The 21,132-nt window shown below is 39.3% G+C and overlaps 1 protein-coding gene and 1 pseudogene across 2 annotated transcripts in view; both read left to right on the forward strand.

Annotated features, from left to right (window-relative positions):
* The window catches only part of GRAMD1C (GRAM domain containing 1C), a 98,970-nt gene that overhangs the window by 22,711 nt on the left and 55,127 nt on the right, over positions 1–21,132 (forward strand). For both annotated transcript variants that reach the window (XM_055568214.1, XM_055568213.1), the window contains one exon: positions 2,410–2,492. The gene's annotated coding sequence lies outside the window, so the exon portion shown is untranslated. The remainder of the gene's footprint in view (positions 1–2,409; positions 2,493–21,132) is intronic.
* On the forward strand, positions 9,696–11,588 carry LOC129643536 (elongation factor 1-alpha 1-like; annotated as a pseudogene).

A 21,132-nucleotide genomic window follows, 5' to 3' on the forward strand; every position in this document is an offset into this window, starting at 1 on the left:
GCTTTGATGTCTTTGCTAAATCTAGTATCTTGGAATCATGAAAGACTCTCTTGCTTGCTTTGTCTCTTCTTATTATGAGTCACATTTTCCTATTTCTTTTTATGTTTCATATTTTTTTTGAAAATTGGAAACTTAGATAACATATTATAGCAGCTGTGGATTCTGATGGCATCCTTCCTATCCCTAAAACTTGTCATTCCTGATTTTTCTTTAGAATTTGCCTAGAGTAAATCTGTGAAATATGTTTGTCCTGTAGTGTGTGGAAACAATGATCTTTGCTCCATTTATTATCATTGTTGTTGTTTGTTTTTAAGGCTAGTTTCCTGTGTCACCCCTTGTATCAGTCAACAATTAGTCAGAAATTGTGTTTAAATATAGAGAGCCACTAAGGCTTTCCGCTTCTGCTGACAGATTTGTGTATAGATTGGGTAGTGCATTCAAAATTCAGGTCATTTTAAAATTTGTCCCTGTTTTTGTGTTCCCTTGAGACTTCTTGTATTTCCATCCAGGTGTCTTGCTGAAAGTATTACTTTTGTTTCAGGTTTGGAGGACTTGTTAACAAAAGTCACTTGTTACACACAATAAACAATTTCAATATATAATTGAGGATTAGTTGACTTAATTTCAACATACAGTCATTAAAAGAAAAGAGAAATAGAAACAATAGTGAAAAGTACAGCACATACATCACCAAATTGGGCCAACCAATGTGCACATGTGTGTGCTTAGTCGTGTCTGACTCTGCGACCCCATGGACTGAGCCTGTTTGGCTCCTCTGTCCATGGGGTTTTCCAGGTAAGAATACTGGAGTGAGTAGCCATTCCCTTCTCCAAGGGATCTTCCCAAACAGGAATCAAACCCAGATCTCCTGTACTGCAGTTGGATTCTTCACCAGGGAAGCCTGACCAACATGTAGACTTAAAAACAGCCCTAAGAAATCCCATGTGACAGCTATTTGGAGTCCCAGTTGGGAAAAGGTCCTGGGCAGTACATCCACTCCATGGATAAGACCTCAAATTGCAGTTTCTGGGGCTCCCACTTATAATCCCAGACTGCAGACTGATATCATCCGTTTGCATGCAAAAATTCACCTCTGGTTTTACTTTAACATTGTTACAATGCTGTTTGTTTTATATTGTGAGTCAGGATTTTGTCAAACCTTGCTGCAGTTGGTCAAACCTCCAGGTACTCAAGAGTTCCAAGACCCACTCCCTTTCTTATCTGAAGTGCTGCCTGACTCTCTGTTCTTGCAGGCAAGCACGGAATTTGGTCAGTGTCCAGGCAGGTTAGAAGCAAAATCAGGGGCCTGCTATCCTGCTTCTGAAGCCTGAACAAGACTTCCTGCATGTTAATTTCCTTGATACCAGGAGTGTGTGGATAGTTTGGGATTTCTCCAATCTCTCTTGCACATGCTTGTAGCCCCTGTTTATCTAGGATTACATGAAGAGTGTATTAAGTTGATCTGTGGCTGCCTCTTCTCTACAATCTCTCTGTTAAGTCCCCTACTAATTTGACAGTCTGCTTGTTCTTGTACTAATAGAGATTTCAACCTCACACTTGCTTGGATAGCTTCCGAAATTTTCCCTTCACTCCTGGGATGCTGCTGCTGCTAAGTCGCTTCAGTCGTGTCTGACTCTGCAACCACATAGACGGCAGCCCACCAGGCTCCCCTGTCCCTGGGATTCTCCAGGCAAGAATACTGGAGTGGGTTGCGATTTCCTTCTCCAATGCATGAAAGTGAAAAGTGAAAGTGAAGTCGCTCAGTCGTGTCCGACTCTTTGTGACCCCATGGACTGCAGCCCACCAGGCTCCTCTGTCCATGGGATTTGCCAGGCAAGAGTACTGGAGTGGGGTGCCATTGCCTCCTGGGATAGGTTTTCTGTTTTCCACTCTGAATCAACTCAGCTCTGCTCTGTCAGCCTCACTGCTAGTTTTCATGGCCTGTTCCACCTTTGCAGAACTACTACACTGACCTGACTTGTGGGGAAGAATGAGTAATGGGAGCAGGCCCAGGAAAGAATGTCACAGACTTCTGATGTTCATACCCAGATTCAGTAGATTTTCCTGATGAAATACTTCTCATTTTATTGTATGCCTATGGTCAATTTCCAGTCAATTGAGATGATTGTATTTGACAGTTCCCCCCCATCCCCTCCAGCTATATGTTTGATTTTGCAGAATAGTTGCCAGAGTTCTCACTCCATCATCCTGGAAGCATCCTTTACTTCCTTTTGGTGTTTTTTTTGAAATGTTTATTTTATGTGGTTTTTCATATAAAGACATACAGAATATTGCACAAAAAGGGTATGATTTTAAAGTCCATTTAAATTTTATTTTCTAAGATACTACAATTCAGCTCATTTAGTGATGATTATAATTAAACAGAAAATTAATTTTTTATTGTTGCAGATTTCAAGTTCCACCTATAAAGACAGGAATGAAGAGTAAAAGACAGTTTGCACATCTGCCTGATGCAGAGAAGCTGATAGCAGGTAAAAAATAAAAAAAGTCAAGAAGGTACAAAAACTCTTTTACTACCTCATCAAAATAGAGTTGATGAGTGATAATATTCATAGAATATTTAAGCCTTTATGCTCAGCAAAAACTGTTTTTCAGGATAAACAGCCTCTTATCACCTGTCATCAGACAATATAAAATGAAGTTGTATAGATATGTGTGTCATTGACACTGTATCTGGATAGTACAATTATAGGTGGTTTTAGATTTCTACTTTGTAAAAGTCTGTATATTCCAAGTTTTATACAATGAACAGGTTTATTACAGCAGTGAGGAATAATACAAAAATTTTAATTTTTTTAAAAAGCACATATACATATTGAAAAATACAGACAAAATATTAACCAAAATTACATACCTATACAAATTAACCAGAGACCCATCCAAAGGACCATCCCTCTAGATGGGCTCATCCTAAAAGAAATCAGTCCTGAAAATTCACTGGAAGGACTGATGCTGAAGCTGAAACTCCAATACTTTGGCCACCTGATGCAAAGAACTGACTCCTTGGAAAAGACCCTGATGCTGGGAAAGATTGAAAGCAGGAGGAGAAAGGGATGAGAGGATGAGATGGTTGGATGGCATCACCAATGCTATGGACATGAGTTTGAGCAAGCTCCAGGAGTTGGTGATGGACAGGGAACCCTGGTGTGCTGCAGTTCATGGGGTCACAAAGAGTCAGACATGACTGAGCAACTGAACTTAACTGAACTGATACAAATTAAAATATATAATTGGGATCATTCTGTACAAATGGCTTTAACTTTTAGATTTAACCACATATTGGATCACTGTCTTCTGAAACAGAGAATCTTTAACCTTTAATTTTAAAAAACAACTCACTGACATTTCAAATCCACAGTTTCATACTTTTATAGATTAGTTCAATTAGTGTTTCTTAGTACTCAGTCTGTGCCAGAGACCATGATGTTTCTGAAGAACTTGGAGTCCCATGGAAAAACATCATATATAAACAAATCACTGTGATTCAGGTTATATGAACAGTTTTAGCAAGGTACAGAAGTATTATCGGGAAGTAAAAATTTAGTGTGCACCACAGTATCCTTCTAACTGATCTCTCTCCTAGTCTTCCATGCCTTCATTCTATTCAGGGCTATAGGTATAGTGGTTTTTCTAAGATGCACATCTGATCAGTTTAAAACCCTTTATGAATGGTATTCCAGTGACCTTAGAATAAAGCTTGACTGTCTTTCTATGTGGCCTTTTGTATATGTTAATTATCCTCTCATCTGTCTTTATCAAGTTCCCTTCAGTCTCTAGTCTTTTTTGAAGTCAGCTTTCTTTATATATGTCATTTCCTTTTGTTTTGGGGCTTTTTTTTACTTCATTTTACCTAGAATTGTTTTCCCTTTTATATACCTGGTTGTCTTTTATTTATGTATTTTAAAATATATATTAATGTATTATGTCTATTTGCATGTATATTTTATTTATATTTCTCATTTAGGCATGCCTTTACTGTAAGTTTGACTGGGCTAGTACAGCTCTTATATTCATCTACTGCTCACCAGAGTAACAGTAGTAGCAGTTAAAATGTGGAAACACTGAGCTCCCCCGCAAGTGACTCCTCATACCTTAGCTCTCCTGGCTTCTCTTGTAGGATTCCCAGGGCCTTCCCATAATCCAGCAATGAAAGGTTTTATATCTGATAGAGAAAGGTCCTGACCCAGCACTGTGGTTGGTGACCAGTGTTATTATTGTAACTATCACCTCTGGATAGATACCTCTAGTATGTACTCTTGTAGTGTCCTTCACATTCCTCAGAGTCCCTTGGACTGCAAGGAGATCAAACCAGTCAATCCTAAAGGAAATTAGTCCTGAATATTCATTGGAAGAACTGATGCTGAAGCTGAAACTCCAATACTTTGGCCACCTGATGGTAAGAACTGACTCACTGCAAAAGACCCTGTTGCTGGGAAAGATCAAGGCAGGAGGAGAAGGGGACAACAGAGGATGAGATGGTTGGATGGCATCACCGACTCGATGGACATGAGTTTGAGCAAGCTCTGGGAGTTGGTGATGGACAGGGAAGCCTTGTGTGCTGCAGTCCTTGGGATCACAAAGAGTAGAATACAACTGAGCGACTGAACTGAACTATTTATATTATTGGGCTTCCCAGGTGGCGCAAGCAGTGAAGAACCCACCTGCTAATGCAAGAGACATAAGAGGTTAAATCCCTGGGTCGGGAAGATTTCTTGGAGGAGGGCACGGCAACCCACACCAGTATTCTTGCCTGGAGAATTCTATGGATAGAATTCATATGCCTGTCGAGCTACAGTCCATGGGGTCACAGGGTCGGACATGCCTGTGATTAACACTTTCACTTTTATCTATATTATTTGCTATTGTAACTCTGGTACAAAGGTCAGTATTTGACATATAATAATGGGTACCCAGTGATTGAATGGATGGTTGATGGATAGAGAAATGAGTGAGTAAATGAATTATCAGTGTCACTTAAAATCAGCAGAGTAGATGTGCTCAACCACAGATAACATATAGAGTTAAGGTAACACTAACAAAAGAATCATGGCATCAGTAGAAGAAAATCCAGTAAAACTCAAATTTAGAAGGAAAGGTCAAATAATGTGTGAAGATGCAGAAGAAAGTAGTATCAGTATTTTGGGGTATAAAGAGTTGTTAAGAATCATAATAGTTTAACAGTGTGAAATACAGTTGAACTAAGTGAAAATAACAATTTGTGAAGTTGATCTAAAGTAACTATATAGAAGAAATATACAGTGTTAAATGAACATTTTAAAAAATGAAAAGAAAGTAGAATCAATAACTAAGGTTATACCTAATAAATCTATAAAAGAAGAGGAAATTAAACCTAAAGCTACCAAAGGGAAAGAAATGATAAAGACTAGAGCATAAATTAATGAAATTGAAAACAGAGGAAAAAGTAGAGAAAATCAACAAAGCCAAAGCTGGTTCTCTGAAAAAATGATAAAATTGATAGGCCGAGAATCTGGTTAACCAAGAGGAATGATAGGTGACATGTCTTACCAATATCAGCAGTGGAAGAGGGTTCATCACTGCTGATCCCCTGAATATTAAAAGGATAATAAAGAAATACTGTGAACAACTCTATGCCCAAAATACAATAATTTAGTTAAAATAGACCAATTTCTTGAAAAACACAAACTACCAAACCTCACACAAGAAGAAACATATAGCTGGAATAGCTCTATATCTATTAAAGAAATTGAATTTGTAGTTAAGAACCTTCCATAAAAAGAAAACTCAATGTAGACAATGTCAGTGGTGAATTCTATCAACTGTTTATGTAAGAAATATCATTCCTTCCAGAAAATTTTATAAGATTAGTATTACCAAAATACCAAAACCAGACAGAAACATTCTAGGAAAAGACCAATATCTGTCATGAACATAGAAATAAAGAGTTGAAACAAAATATTAGCATATGAGATTCAGCAATTTATAAAAGAGATTATGGATTATGACCAAGTGAGGTTCATTCCAGGAATGCATGGCTGGTACAACATGTTAAAAAAAAAAAAAAATCAATCAATATATTTTATCATCTTAGACCAAATATGAAAAACCATATAACCATCTCAATAGATGCAGAAAAAGTATTTGACAGAATTCAACATTCTTTCATAATAAATCTCTCAGCAAGTTAGAAATAGAACTTATTCTACTTCCTTAGAAGAAACTATGAAAAACCTCCAACTAACATTGTACTTAATGATGACTGAATGCCTTCCACCTAAAATTAGACACTAGGTAAAAATGTCTTCTCTCACTATTCTTACTCAACATTTTAGTTCAGTTCAGTCGCTCAGTCATGTCCGACTTTTTGCGACCCCATGAATCGCAGCACGCCAGGCCTCCCTGTCCATCACCAACTCCCAGAGTTCACTCAAACTCGTGTCCATCGAGTCGGTGATGCCATCCAACCATCTCATCCTCTGTCGTCCCCTTCTCCTCCTGCCCCTAACCCCTCCCAGCATCAGGGTCTTCTCCAATGAGTCAACTCTTCACATGAGGTGGCCAAAGTATTGGAGTTTCAGCTTTAGCATCAGTCCTTCCAATGAACACCCAGGACTGGTCTCCTTTAGAATGGACTGGTTGGACCTCCTTGCAGTCCAAGGGACTCTCAAGAGTCTTCTCCAACACCACAGTTCAAAAGCATCAATTCTCCACTGCTCAGCTTTCTTCACAATCCAACTCTCATATCCATACATGACCACTGGAAAAACCATAGCCTTGACTAGATGGACCTTTGTTGGCAAAGTAATGTCTCTGCTTTTCAATATGCTATCTAGGTTGGTCATAACTTTTCTTCCAAGGAGTAAGCGTCTTTTAATTTCATGGCTGCAACCACCATCTGCAGTGATTTTGGAGCCCAAAAAAATAAAGTCTGACACTGTTTCCACTGTTTCCCCATCTATTTTCCATGAAGTGATGGGACCAGATGCCATGATCTTCGTTTTCTGAATGTTGAGCTTTAAGCCAACTTTTTCACTCTCCTCTTTCACTTTCATCAAGAGGCTTTTTAGTTCCTCTTCACTTTCTGCTATAAGGGTGGTATACCCAAGTAAGATGGTAGGTATTGTGAGAGGGCATCAGAGGGCAGACACACTGAAACCATAATCACAGTAAACTAGCCAATCTGATCACATGGACCACAGGCTTGTCTAACTAAATGAAACTAAGCCATGCCCATGGGGCAACCCAAGATGGGTGGTTCATGGTGGAGAGGTCTGACAGAATGTGGTCCACTGGAGAAGGGAATGGCAAACCACTTCAGTATTCTTGCCTTGAGAACCCCATGAACACTATGAAAAGGCAAAATGATAGGATACTGAAAGAGGAACTCCCCCGGTCAGTAGGTGCCCAATATGCTACTGGAGATCAGTGGAGAAATAACTCCAGAAAGAATGAAGGGATGGAGCCAAAGCAAAAAGAATACCCAGCTGTGGATGTGACTGGTGATAGAAGCAAGGTCTGATGCTGTAAAGAACAATATTGCATAGGAACCTGGAATGTCAGGTCCATGAATCAAGGCAAACTGGAAGTGGTCAAACAGGAGATGGCAAGAGTGAACATTGACATTCTAGGAATCAGTGAACTAAAATGGACTGGAATGGGTGAATTTAACTCAGATGGCCATTATATCTACTACTGCGGGCAGGAATCCCTTAGAAGAAATGGCGTAGCCATCATGGTCAACAAAAGAGTCCAAAATGCAGTACTTGGATGCAATCTCAAAAATGACAGAATGATCTCTGTTTGTTTCCAAGGCAAACCATTCAATATCATGGTAATCAAGTCTATGCCCCAACCAGTAACGCTGAAGAAGCTGAAGTTGAATGGTTCTATGAAGACCTACAAGACCTTTTAGAACTAACACCCCCAAAAGATGTCCTTTTCATTATAGGGGACTGGAATGCAAAAGTAGGAAGTCAAGAAACACCTGGAGTAACAGGCAAATTTGGCCTTGGAGTACAGAATGAAGCAGGGCAAAGACTAATAGAGTTTTGCCAAGAAAATGCACTGATCATAACAAACACCCTCTTCCAAAAACACAAGAGAAGACTCTACACATGGACATCACCAGATGGTCAATACCGAAATCAGACTGATTATATTCTTTGCAGCCAAAGATGGAGAAGCTCTGTACAGTCAGCAAAAACAAGACCAGGAGCTGACTGTGGCTAAGATCATGAACTCCTTATTGTAAAATTCAGACTTAAATTGAAGATAGTAGGGAAAACCACTAGACCATTCAGGCATGACTCAACATTTTACTAGAAGTTTAAGTGCAGTAAGTGCAACAGACTTGAAATAAAAGGCATATACATTAGGAGAATAGGAAATAGAAACTAACTTTATTGCCAATAGACATGATTATTCATTTAGAAAATCTCAGATAATCTACAAAAATTTCTAGATTTAATGAGTGAATTTAGTGGTGTCTCGGTGGTAAAGAATCTGCCTGCCAATAAAGGAGATGCAGATTTGATCCCTGGGTTGGGAAGATCCCCTGGAGAAGGAAATGGGAACCACTCCAGTGTTCTTGCCTGGGAAATCCCATGGACAGAGGAGCTTGGCAGGCTACAGTCCATAGGGCCACAAAAGAGTTGGACACGACTTAGCGACTAAATAACAATGATAACAGAATTGAAAATTATTTGAAGTTAAAAGAAACATTTATATACACTAGCAAAGAACAATTGGAATTGAAATTTTAAAAATAACATTTACATCAGAACTTCCCAATAATGAAGTACGTAGGTATAAATCTAACAAATATGTAGGCTCTATATGCTAACAAATGTAACACAGTAACAAAAGAAGTCTAAATAAATGTTTATAGATTGGAAGACTCAGTATTGTTGAGGTCTCCGTTCTCTCAAATGAAAAACCCCAGAATACTTTTTCATAGATGAGGAAATAGACAAACTGATTTTAAAATTTGTATGGAAAAAACAAAGGATTTAGAATAGCCAAAATAATTCTGAAAAAGAAGAACAAAGCTGGAAGACATACATTACTCAATTTCAAGACTTACTATAAATCTGTAGTAATCAAGACAGTCTGAGATTTGCCAAGGATAGACATTTAGATAAATGTAACAGAAAATAGCTCAGATATAAATTCATACAAATATTGTAAACTCATTTTTGACAAAGGTGCAAATGCAAAAATAATTTAATGGAGAAAAGTTCATCTTCAACAAATGGAAAAAGTTCATCTTCTCAAAATGGATCATAGAACTAAATATAAAACTGTAGAATTTGTAGAAGAAAACATCTGGGTTTTTTTTCCTAGAGGAAATCTCTGTTTGAATTTGATGATGAATCTTTAGGTGTAACACCAATAGCATGATTTATACAAGAAAGAATCGATAAGTTGTACTTTATCAAAATTAAAATCTTTTGCTATGCAAAACATACATTTTAGAGGGTGAAAATATAGGACACAAACAGGGAGAAAATAGCTGTAAATCACATATCTGATTAAAAAAACAAACATACAGGTCTATACACAATAGAAACTATTCTTAAAAGTTAACAGTAAGAACACAAACAACCCTATTAAAAAATGGGCCGATTAGCTTTTTTGCATCGGGTTTGCCACCAGGACACAGGTGTCATGAAAACCACCATTAAACCTAAGCAAAAATGGGAGAGGAAAAGACCCACATCAACATTGTTGTCATTGGGCACGTAGATTCAGGGAAGTCTACCATGACTGGCCATCTGATCTACAAATGTAGCAGGGTCGACAAGAACAATTGAAAAGTTCGAGAAGAATGCTGCCGAGATGGAAAAGGGCCTTCAATTATGCCTGGGTCTTGGACAAACTGAAAGCTGAATGTGAGCGTGGTATCACCATTGATATCTCCCTGTGGAAATTTGAAACTAGCAAGTACTATGTTACCATCATTGATGCGCCAGGACACAGAGACTTCATGAAAAACAGGCACATCCCAGGCTGACTGTTCTGTCCTGATTGTTGCTGCTGGTGTTGGTGAATTTGAAGCTGGTATCTCCAAGAATGGGCAGACTCGTGAGCATGCCCTTCTGGCTTACACTCTGGGTGTGAAACAACTAATTGTTGGTGTTAACAAAATGGATTCCACTGAGCCAACCTACAGCCAGAAGAGATACGAGGAAATTGTTAAGGAAGTCAGCACCTACATTAAGAAAATTGGCTACAACCCTGACACAGTAGCATTTGTGCCAATTTCTGGCTGGAATGATGACAACATACTGGAGCCAAGTGCTAACCTGCCATGGTTCAAGGGATGGAAAGTTACTCGTAAGGACGGCAATGCCAGTGGAACCACCATGCTTAAAGCTCTGGATTGCATCCTGCCACCAACTCACCCAACTGACAAACCCTTGCGTTTGCCCCTCCAGGATGTCTATAAAATTGGTGGTATCAGTACTGTCCCTGTGGGGCGGGTGGAGTCTGGCGTTCTCAAACCTGGCATGGTGGTCACCTTTGCTTCAGTCAATGTAACAACTGAAGTGAAGTCTGTAGAAATGCACCATGAAGCATTGAGTGAAGCCCTTCCTGGGGACAATGTGGGCTTCAATGTCAAGAAGATATCTGTCAAAGATGTTTGTCATGGCAATGTGGCTGGTGACAGCAAAAATGACCTACCAATGGAAGCAGCTGGCTTCACAGCTCAGGTGATTATTTGGAACCATCCAGGCCAAATCAGTGCTGGATATGCACCTGTGCTGGACTGTCACACAGCTTATGTTGCTTGCAAGTTTGCTGAGCTCAAGGAAAAGATTGATCGTCTTTCTGGGAGAAAGCTGGAAGATGGCCCTAAATTCTTGAAATGTGCTGATGCTGCCGTCGTTGACATGGTTCCTGGCAAGCCCGTGTGTGTCGAGAGCTTCTCTATCTTCCCCAGGGCCATTTTTTGCTGTGAGTGACATGAGACAAACAGTCGCTGTGGGTGTCATTAAAGCAGTGGACAAGAAGGCAGCTGGAGCTAGCAAGGTCACCAAGTCTGCCCAGAAAGCTCAGAAGGCTAAATGAGTATTATCCCCAATACCTGCCACCCCAGTATTAATCAGTGTTGGAAGAATGGTCTCAGAACTGTTTGTCTCAATTGGCCATTTAAGTTTAGTAGTAAAAGACGGGTTAATGACAACAATGCATCGTAAAACCTTCAGAAGGAAAGGAGAATGTTTTTGTGGTCCATATGTTTTGTGTGTGGCAGTTTAAGTTATTTGTTTGTAAAATCAGTACTTTTTAATGAAAACAACTTGACCAAAAATCTGTCACAGAATTTGAGACCCATTAAAAATAAGTTTAATGAGAAAAAAAAAAAAATGGGCAGATTCTTTACCAAAGGAGATATATGGATGGCAAATAAGCATATGAAAAATTGCACACTATCATAGGAAAATACAGATTAAAAGCACAATTAAATAAATGACATATCTAATAGAATTGCTAAAATTAAACACTAAAACAGTGGACAACACCAAATGATGATGAGGCTGCAAAGATATAAGACTCCCCTGTGTTGGAAGATGTGAGTGAGTGTGATTGACCTCTACCATAGAGAGCTCACCAGTCAGGTACCTGATATTGGTCCCTCTTCTAGCTGTCACTCTTTGTGATTCTCAGTGTGGAGTCTCTCTGGAGTGGGATAGCTTCAACCTTCTCTTGTGTATTTTTTGAGCTGAGACTTTCTCCACACTGTGGCTTATCCATTAGTGTCCACCTTCTGTCTCTTAAAATTTAATCAAAACTTCCAGTCAACCAATGTACGCATTCTATCTACCCCTCAGCATTGCAAAAGTCACAGAACTAGACACTCATGTCAACTTAGACCAGAAGTTCCATGGACTAGATTTGTTCTATATACTATTCACACTTCTAAATATGATCGTTGCTTTGAATGTATTCTCTTGGGAGAACGTATACCTTTTTATAGTGACGTCATTGCTCAAAACATTTTTTTATGTCTCTGATTAAATGAGTGAACAAGGTAGACTTTTTACCCTAGAAAATGTTGCACTGGAGAAATATAATTAAAAACAAAATATCCTACCCACCCAGAAAACCTCTCTACAAAACTAAAAGAGAAAGAAAACACTTGGTTTTATTATTGAATAAGCATTAAATTAGAGTGTGATGGACATCACAAGCAATCTGCAAAAGAGGTTGTGAAGGCAGAAAGAAATCTCCTCTTTTTTATGTAGGCAGGAAGATACAGCCATTACACATATTCTAAAGGTAAGTAATAACTAGCCCTCAAGTTGAGGCTTCCCTGGTGGCTCAGAGGTTAAAGCGTCTGCCTGGAATTCAGGAGACCTGGGTTCGATCCCTGGGTCGGGAAGATCCCCTGGAGGAGGAAATGGCAACCTACACTAGTATTATTGCCTGGAGAATCCCATGGAGGGAGGAGCCTGGTAGGCTGCAGTCCATGGGGTTGCAGAGAGTTGGACATGGCGGAGCGACTTCACTTTCACTTTCAGCCCTCAAGTTAGAGGACTTGACAGCACCGTATATCATATCAGTTTATCCTAAATTCCTCTGGTAATTGGGGCAGCTGTGTTAGCTAATTGGCTTTATCCAAAGGAAAAATAAACTTACATCTTAAAGACAGGAGTCAGTTTGCAACTTGAATCAAGGCACCCATGGAAATTACCCAGTCAGAGAAACTAGGAGATGGGGTCTTATCATCCCTGTTGTTTGAAAGAGGTGGCTCCCAAGTCCTGGAGGAAACATCAGGGTTATAAAACTGGCAAGAAGCCTATTTTGCTTTTAAAAAGATTCACATCTCACAGATGCAGAGGAAGAATTTACAGGCTTTCTAAGGAAAATGCTCTAAAGAGAGGAGGGGGGTCTCTTTCCGTTTTTTTTTTCACCAGAGAAAATTAATTTTTTCTTTTTCAGTTTGCATCTGCCCTTACAGTTTGCTCAGGTAAAAAGCAAAGGAACAACAACAACAACAACAACAACAACAACACAAAAAAAACCCCAGCAATGTAAAGTATAAAAAAATGCGAATGGTTATCTTTTGTAGTTTATGTACAAAATTATAATAGAAAGCAATCCTAAAAATGTTGTTCCAAAGAGTCTGACTTAAGCAAATCACCGTTCTTGGACTCCCAAAGATGATTGTGAGGTAGGAGATAGATGGGCTTCAGATTGGAAATTTACAATCAGCCACCCTTCTGCTTTCATTTTTTGAGATAAGAGATAGGTGGGCTTCAGTTGAGGAATTTACAACTAATAAAAACAGAGTAAATAGCCAGTCTTTGTTTCTTAACTCAAGGGAATAATCATGACAAGGACAAAGAAAGGACAAAACCCTGTCTGATAAGCGAGACACTACACATGCGCAGAAAGGCTCCTTGGAGTAAAAAATCAGAGGTTAATTCGAGGCCATAATTAGTCACGCTCATGCTCATTCACTTCGAGATCCATCTTGGCTAGGGTGTGCGTGCACACCCCAGGGAGGGTCCTGAGACAAATTAACCAGGTGGGACAAAGCAAGGTGATTGGCCTGAGGGAAGACCCGGAAGACTGCCCCTTCATAAAGGATTTAAACTTAACCAAAAGGCTTTCTCTCTGAGCTAGCCCACACGCCTTTCCACGTGTACTTTTCAATAAACTTTACTTTACTCTTTTCCGCCTCCTTGCCTGAATTCGTTCTTGACTAGGCAGGCAAGACTAGGAACCTTAGCCAACCCTAACTGCTGGCTCCTGTGGCCCAGTGGTTAGGACTCCTGGTCTTAGAAACTAGGAGCCTGCTTCCAGCTACCTTTCGCTGCTGCTTGCTGCAAGCTGCCACTTACTGCCACTCATGTCTGAAATCAATTGCTGCTAGAAAAGAATACTTTGGGATGTGTGTTTCCTGCCATTATTGCGTAAAAAACACATTCTCTTAATTCATCATCATCTCCCTTACAGAGCTATGCCTAAATTCTTCTGTAAAATTAAATAGTACATAAATAGTACATTGTTCGTTTGAAAATGAGTGTATGACTTATTGTGCAAGCTTACTCTGGGAGTATATAGTGCTGATTCACTCCATCTGTATTCCTGTTAACACTTTTCACATATTTCAACTGTATCCTTTGTTATGTTTTAGTTATTAAAGTAAATCTTTAGGCGTTGGAGCCATTCACTTGGCTGAAATTGATCATGTAAAAACTAGTAAGTTGATGTTAATACGTGCATCAAAGTGACCTGTGCTGCTTGGTTAATTTACTTAACTTTATTTAAATTTTCCAGTAACCAATTATATAGTTATAAAAGGGACTTCCCTAATGGCTCAGTGATAAAGAATCCATCTGCAATGCAGGAGAGGCAGGAGAGGCAGGTTTGATTCCTGTGTCAGGAAGGTTCTCTCAAAGAGGAAATGGCAGCCCACTGTAGTATTATTACCCGGAAAATCCCATGGACAGAGGAGCCTGGCAGGCTACAGTCCATGGAATCACACAGAGTTGGACACAACTGAGCACACACACACACACACACACAGAGTTATGAATACATAAAACAATTTTTGACAAACATAATTCAATTGTACATTAATCAGACTGTTAATATGACTCAAGTCAGGTAGAAGATTGCCTTCTGAAGTGCCGATTAGTGTTGTGGTACAGGTTTATTAGTCAGTAGGGAAACTGGGAGGAAAAAAGGTAAAATCCCTTTGCTTTTAAAAAATTTTTTGTCCATATCTTGTCTGGACTTATTGCTAGGAAGCCATCTTATAGAAAAACAACTTAAGTGAGGTAGGAGTTTATTACAATAAAACATACCTGTTTCAGAGAGATTGTTTTTAAAAACCACTGAAAAAAACCTGTCAATCTATATCAAATAGTCTTCAGTTAAAATGTTAGCATATCTTTGAATAGAGTTAATGTGAAATAGAGCAGCGGTTCTCAAATTGTGGTCCACAGACTAGCCACATTGACGTCAGCTGGGACCTTGCTAGGTGTGCAGACTCTTCCCCCAGCCCAGACGTAGTTAATCGGAAACTTGGGGAGGGGCCTGGAAATCTGTATTGTGATCAATCTACCAGGTATGTCTTTTTTTTTTTAATTAAAAAAATTTTTTTTTTGAACTTTTTGTTTTATATTGGAGAGAATCCAACTGCAGTTTAGGAGACACGGGTTTGATCCCTGGGTCTGGAAGATCCTCTGGAGGAGGACATGGCAACCCCTCCAGTATTCTTGCCCAAGAAATCCCATGGACAGAGGAGCCTGGCAGGCTACAGTCCATGGAGTGGCAAAAGAGTTGGATACAACTTAGCGGCTAAACAACAGCCGATTAACAATGTTGTGATAGTTTTAGGTGAACAGCAAAGGGACTCATCCATACATATACATGTATCCATCCTCCCCACAAACTCCCTTTCCACAGACTGTCACGTTATACTCAGCAGAGTTTCCTGTGCTGTACAGTAGGACTTTGTTCTACCACATATTTCTGATCTGATATTTGAGAAGAACTGAATTAATAAAGTGTTTCAGTGGTTTAGATAAAAGTTTCAGAACACCTCAGGATGACCTTTAGCCCCATCCCTGTTTCAGAGATGCATACTAGTGAATGAGTAACTTAATCTGCTTAATTATTTACTAGGGTTTTTTCTTTTTTGATTTGGTGGTGTCTCAGTTCTCTTTTGCTGAAGGAAGCACTGTGAAAGACTTTAATTCCTTTGCTAAGTTTTTAGTATTTGCTTAGAAATTTAACAGGAGCAAATTTAAATATCTTGGGATTCATAACCTCAATAACTTTTCCCTAAAATTACTAGTCACTTAATATCATTTAAAAATATATCAATTAAGCTAAATCTCCTCATAGCAGCTCTTTATAGCTTATTAATAATTTAGCAATGCTGTTTACATTAGCCACAGAGCCATGTCTTAATCTTAGAGGTGTGGTGTTAACTTACTGGTAGGCAGTGGCATTTATCAGAGCCCTCTTGATTTTGCTGGATTTTAGTGCTGAGTTAGAAATGACCAAATTTGAAGCTAAACTTAAAATATATAAAATTTATAGAGTCATCCCTCCCTCACTCTCATCCAGCATCTAATTAGTTACCAATTCCCTATCCGTGTGTGTGTGCAAAGTTGCTTCTGTCGTGTCTGACTCCTGGTGACCCTATAGACTGTAGCCTGCCAGGCTCCTCTGTCCATGGGATTCTCTAGGCACGAATACAGGAATGGGTTATCAAGCCCTCCTCCAGGAGATCTTCCTGACCCAGGGATTGAACCCATGTTTCTTGTGTCTCCTGTACTGGCAAGTGGGTTCTTTACCTCTAGTGCCATCTGGGAAGCCCCAGTCAGTACTACCCCTTAAATCTCTCTGAATCTAACTACTTCTTTCTCTAGTACTGCCATCTTTTGGTCTGAGCCACCATCAGTTTCCCCCTGGATTTCCTAGTGATTTATCTAAATCCATTCTCACAGTGTGAATTATTTGGTGTTTAATAACATACATCTGATCATGTTCCTTCCACTTGATACTCACTGATGGCTTTTCATAAAGTCCACAGTCTGCCATGGCCTGTGAGACCTTACATGATCCAGCTTCTCCAGCTTCTCTAGCAGGAGATCTATCTTTGTAAGGTTGCTTAAAGGTATTGTTTCTTTCTACCACAGGGCCTTTGCACATCCTGTTCCCTTGTGGTCCAGCTGAGCCTTTATTGATCTTTAGATTTCAGTTTAAAAGTCACTTTTTCTGGAGAACTTTTCTATATATATTCTCTCTGCCCCATACCCCATACCTATATGCTCCTTGTTGTACACTTTCAGCTTTCTCCACACTTTGGTCATTAGGCTATTTTTCTATTTGTTTATTGTATATCTTCTGCACTAGACTGCATTCCACAAGGGCAAGTTTTATTTCTGGTAACCCTGCTGCTACTGCTACTGCTAAGTCACTTCAGTCGTGTCCGACTCTGTGTGACCCCATAGACGGCAGCCACCAGGCTCCCCCATCCCTGGGATTCTCCAGGCAAGAACACTGGAGTGGGTCTGGTAGCCCTAGTGACTAGCAAAAAATATCTGGTGTGTGGTGCTCAAAGTATAGGAAGAAGGGAATGAATGAATGAATGAACTAATGAACAAAGTGATGACTTTCCCTGGTTAAAGTAGTATGAGGTTTATGAAGTTGGCACAGTTTTTAGTTACTAAGCCGTTCCTTATTTCTTGTGTATGTAGATTATGCTTGTGCTCTTCAGAGGGACATTTTGCTTCAGGGACGACTCTACCTTTCAGAAAACTGTATGTTTCTATAGCAACATCTTCAGATGGGAAACTACAGTAAGACATGTTTTCATTAGATTTGCTGATATAAATAATTGCATAGACAGAAATGTGTATATAGCGCTCCTAAAAACAGTGTACTTTAGATTTCAAAGTAAGTTGATATATATTTATCTATATTTGTATACATCTACATTTATTTATGTGTAGTGTAAGTGTGTAATATATTTTTCTTAATACATCAAGCTCCATTTGTATGTATTTAATATAGTTGGGTGAGATGGCTGGATGGCATCACTGACTTGATGGACATGAGTCTGAGTGAACTCCGGGAGTTGGTGATGGACAGGGAGGCCTGGCGTGCTGCGATTCATGGGGTCGCAAAGAGTCGGACACGACTGAGCAACTGGTCTGATCTGAATATAGTTGGGAAAGAGATTTCAGGTTGAAAAAAGCTTGAACACACCTCCTTTGGTTGCCAAAAGCAGGTCTTATGTGACAGACTGAGTTTTGTTTGTGTCTCTGTGTGCTTTAACATGGAACCTAAACTCCTTCATGTCTTTTTACACTTTATCCTAATATTAGATGATAGGAGCTGATGGGGGAAATTACTGAAGGAAAGAATGTCTGTTCACCATGTTTTCCTCCGAGAATGCAAACATGTGCTCATTAACTCCTTCAGGTTTTCAATCTGAATATTCTGGACCAGGTTCTGAGAAATTTGTTTTGCAGTTTTTCATTATTTTCTTGTATGTTTAGATTTCTATTGCTTTGAAGAACATAACCTTCATAACCAAGGAGAAAACTGCTCGACTCATCCCAAATGCTATCCAGATCGTTAACAGAGGGTGAAAAGGTGAAAAACTACCTTTGCCTTATTACATAATGTGGAGAAAATTTGCCTCATACTGATCATCAGAGTTGGGAATATAAGCAGTTCTTGGAGTTAGGAATATCTGATAGAGATACACTGTATTTAATACTAGGTTTCTGTATACGTAAATACTGATTTTTGATTGACTTTAAATAACTGCTCAAATTTTTTGTAGTTTATTATTTACAGAAAAGTTTCTCTCATATTTTTCATTTCTTAATTATAAGAGGTAGGTGGGATAAACCTTAGCAAAACATCCTTACCATTTTTAAATACTCTAATAGTTATATGATTGTTGTTTAGTCAATAATACCTTCACAGTATCAATTAATAAAAATGAACAGTTCTGGTGAACAGAGATTTGGTAGCATGTAAGTAAGGACATAATCATTACAACCTTTTTTTAGAATGGCAATTTGCTTTAGCTGCCATCATTTTTATTATGCACCTACAATATCCATCAGTTCTTGGTATGAAGAATCTTTCTCTACTCACCTGGAAAATTAATTAACAGCTCTGTATGTAACTTTAGAAGCAAAATGCTGAGAAAGAAAAAGAAGGAAGGAAGGAAAAAGGAAAACATGGTAGGGGATGAAGGAGGAGAAGGAAGGAAGGAAACAGGGAAGGAAATGAAAGAGAAAAGAGGCAGTAGAGCAGGGGACACAGGAGATAAATAGATTGAATCATTATAATGATACTTTTTAATCTTGTAAGGTTTCTTCCACATGCACTTTTGGTTTTAAACAGTCTCATCATTACAAAACACTTCCAGGTACAGTACAAAGAACTTTTCCCCTGGAAACTATTTGAGAATAAGTTGTCACTCTGAAGCCTTATCATCCCAGACATCACTCCAGATAGTCTAGCATGTATTTCCCTCAAAGGCATTCTCCTACCTAACCACTGCGTGACCATCAAATTCAAGACTTTAGTATTGATCATTGTCACTGCTGAGTTCTCAAACCTGTTTCAGTTTCCTCTATTATCCCAATAATATCCTTTATAGCAAATAGACCCAGTTCAGAAATGTGTATTACATTTAGTTGTCAAAGTCTTTAATTTCCATATTCTAAACTAATCTCTTAGTCGTTCCTTGACTTTTGTGCCCTTGACACTTCTAAAGATTATATTAATGGGTAAGTTATTTTGTAGGATATCCCTCAGTTGTGTTTGTCTGGTATTTTCTTATGATTAAGTTTAAGTTTTGCAATTTTGGCAGAAATAGCACAGAAGTTCGGACAAGGCAATGGCACCCAACTCCAGTACTCTTGCCTGGAAAATCCCATGGATGGAGGAGCCTGGTAGGCTACAGTCCATGGGGTTGCAAAGAGTCGGACACGACTGAGCGACTTCACTTTCACTTTTCACTTTCATGCACTGGAGAAGGAAATGGCAACCCACTCCAGTTTTCTTGCCTGGAGAATCCCAGGGACGGGAGCCTGGTGGGCTGCCGTCTATGGGGTCGCACAGAGTCAGACACAACTGACGTGACTTAGCAGCAGCAGCAGCAGCAGCAGCACAGAAGTTATTCTCTGTTCTTTCCATTGCATCCTCTCAGATGGTGGGGCTTCTTAAGTGGCGCTTGTGGTAAAGAACCTGCCTGCCAGTGCAGGAGACAAAAGAGGCGTGGGTTGGATCCCTGGGTTGGGAAGATCCCCTGGAGTGGGAAAAGACAACCCACTCTAGTATTTTTGCCTGGCAAATTCAATGGACAGAGGAGCCCAGTGGGCTATAGTCCTTGGGCCACAATTGAGCAACTGAACACACACTCACACACACACACACACATATCTTGCTGTTGATTTTCTTGATATTCACTTTGATCACTTAAATAAGATGGTGTAAATAAGACTTTACTGTAAAGTTAGTTTGTTTTCCTTTGTAATTATGTTTTGTAGTAAGCTACTTTGTAAATGTACAATTCCTCATCAAATCCATTCATTTACTTACGCATATCAGTGTGACCTCATAATGTCTTATTTTAGTTAATAAGTTATAATCCACTGCTATCGTTATTTATTTTAATACTCAAATTGTCCCAGGTTTGGTCAGTGGGAGCCCCTCAAACTGGCTCTAGTATCCTTTTGACTGTTTTCAGCATTATTTGAGCATTTCCTTGATTTTTAGCACAAGATATTACAGGCTTTCCCCATCTCAGTCCTGGAGTCAACCAGGGCATGAGAGCCCAGTAGTCCTGGCGCCCAGGCTCTTGTGTGCAGACTTGGTAGTTGTGGTACACGGGCTTAGTTGCTCTGTGGCATGTGGGATCTCCCCGGATCAGGGATCAAACCTGTGTCTCCTGCATTAACAGGCAGATTCTTTACCACTGAGCCACCAGAGAAGCCCTAAAATAAACTTATTCTTAATTGTACAATTAATATATCTGATGAGGAAAAATTATAAATTTCTCTATGGCAGAACAATCAAACTAAGTTAGAACTGAAACACACATAACACACCCCAGCATGTCCCCATTTGGGATAGGCTTCTCCCAGTGTGCAGTGTACATCTGTGTTACGTGTTAACCAGACCTCCTGGGGCAGGAGGCTGTAATCAACCTTTGAGGAGAATACACCTATTCTTCAGACACCAGTGTTGTAATTTTAAGATTGATATTTCTTTTTCCATCCCATACAGGGGTTCTCAGTGAGCTAAAGACTCGCTCTGTACATACACACTTGACCAAACATTTCTGATGAACTTTATAATTTAACCTGTTAATACGATACATGATTCTTTGTCTAACTGCATCTCTAACTGCTGACTAGTGGAACAGTCCTCAGAAATTTCTGACTGTCTCTGGGTTCTAATCTTCACTTTGGCTTGAATAAATTTCTCTTTTATTCTTGGCTTGATGGTTAATTGAATTTTTGTCCACATATGTATACGTTGCATTATTTGACAAAGTCATCAAACAGTTCTGAAACTAACATCTTCCTTCCATGCTAATCTCATTGCCTTTTTAGAGGCAAACACTGTTATCAGTTTGGT

This window comes from Bubalus kerabau, chromosome 2 (genome assembly GCF_029407905.1).
Source record: "Bubalus kerabau isolate K-KA32 ecotype Philippines breed swamp buffalo chromosome 2, PCC_UOA_SB_1v2, whole genome shotgun sequence".
In the NCBI taxonomy this organism is placed as follows: domain Eukaryota; kingdom Metazoa; phylum Chordata; class Mammalia; order Artiodactyla; family Bovidae; genus Bubalus; species Bubalus kerabau.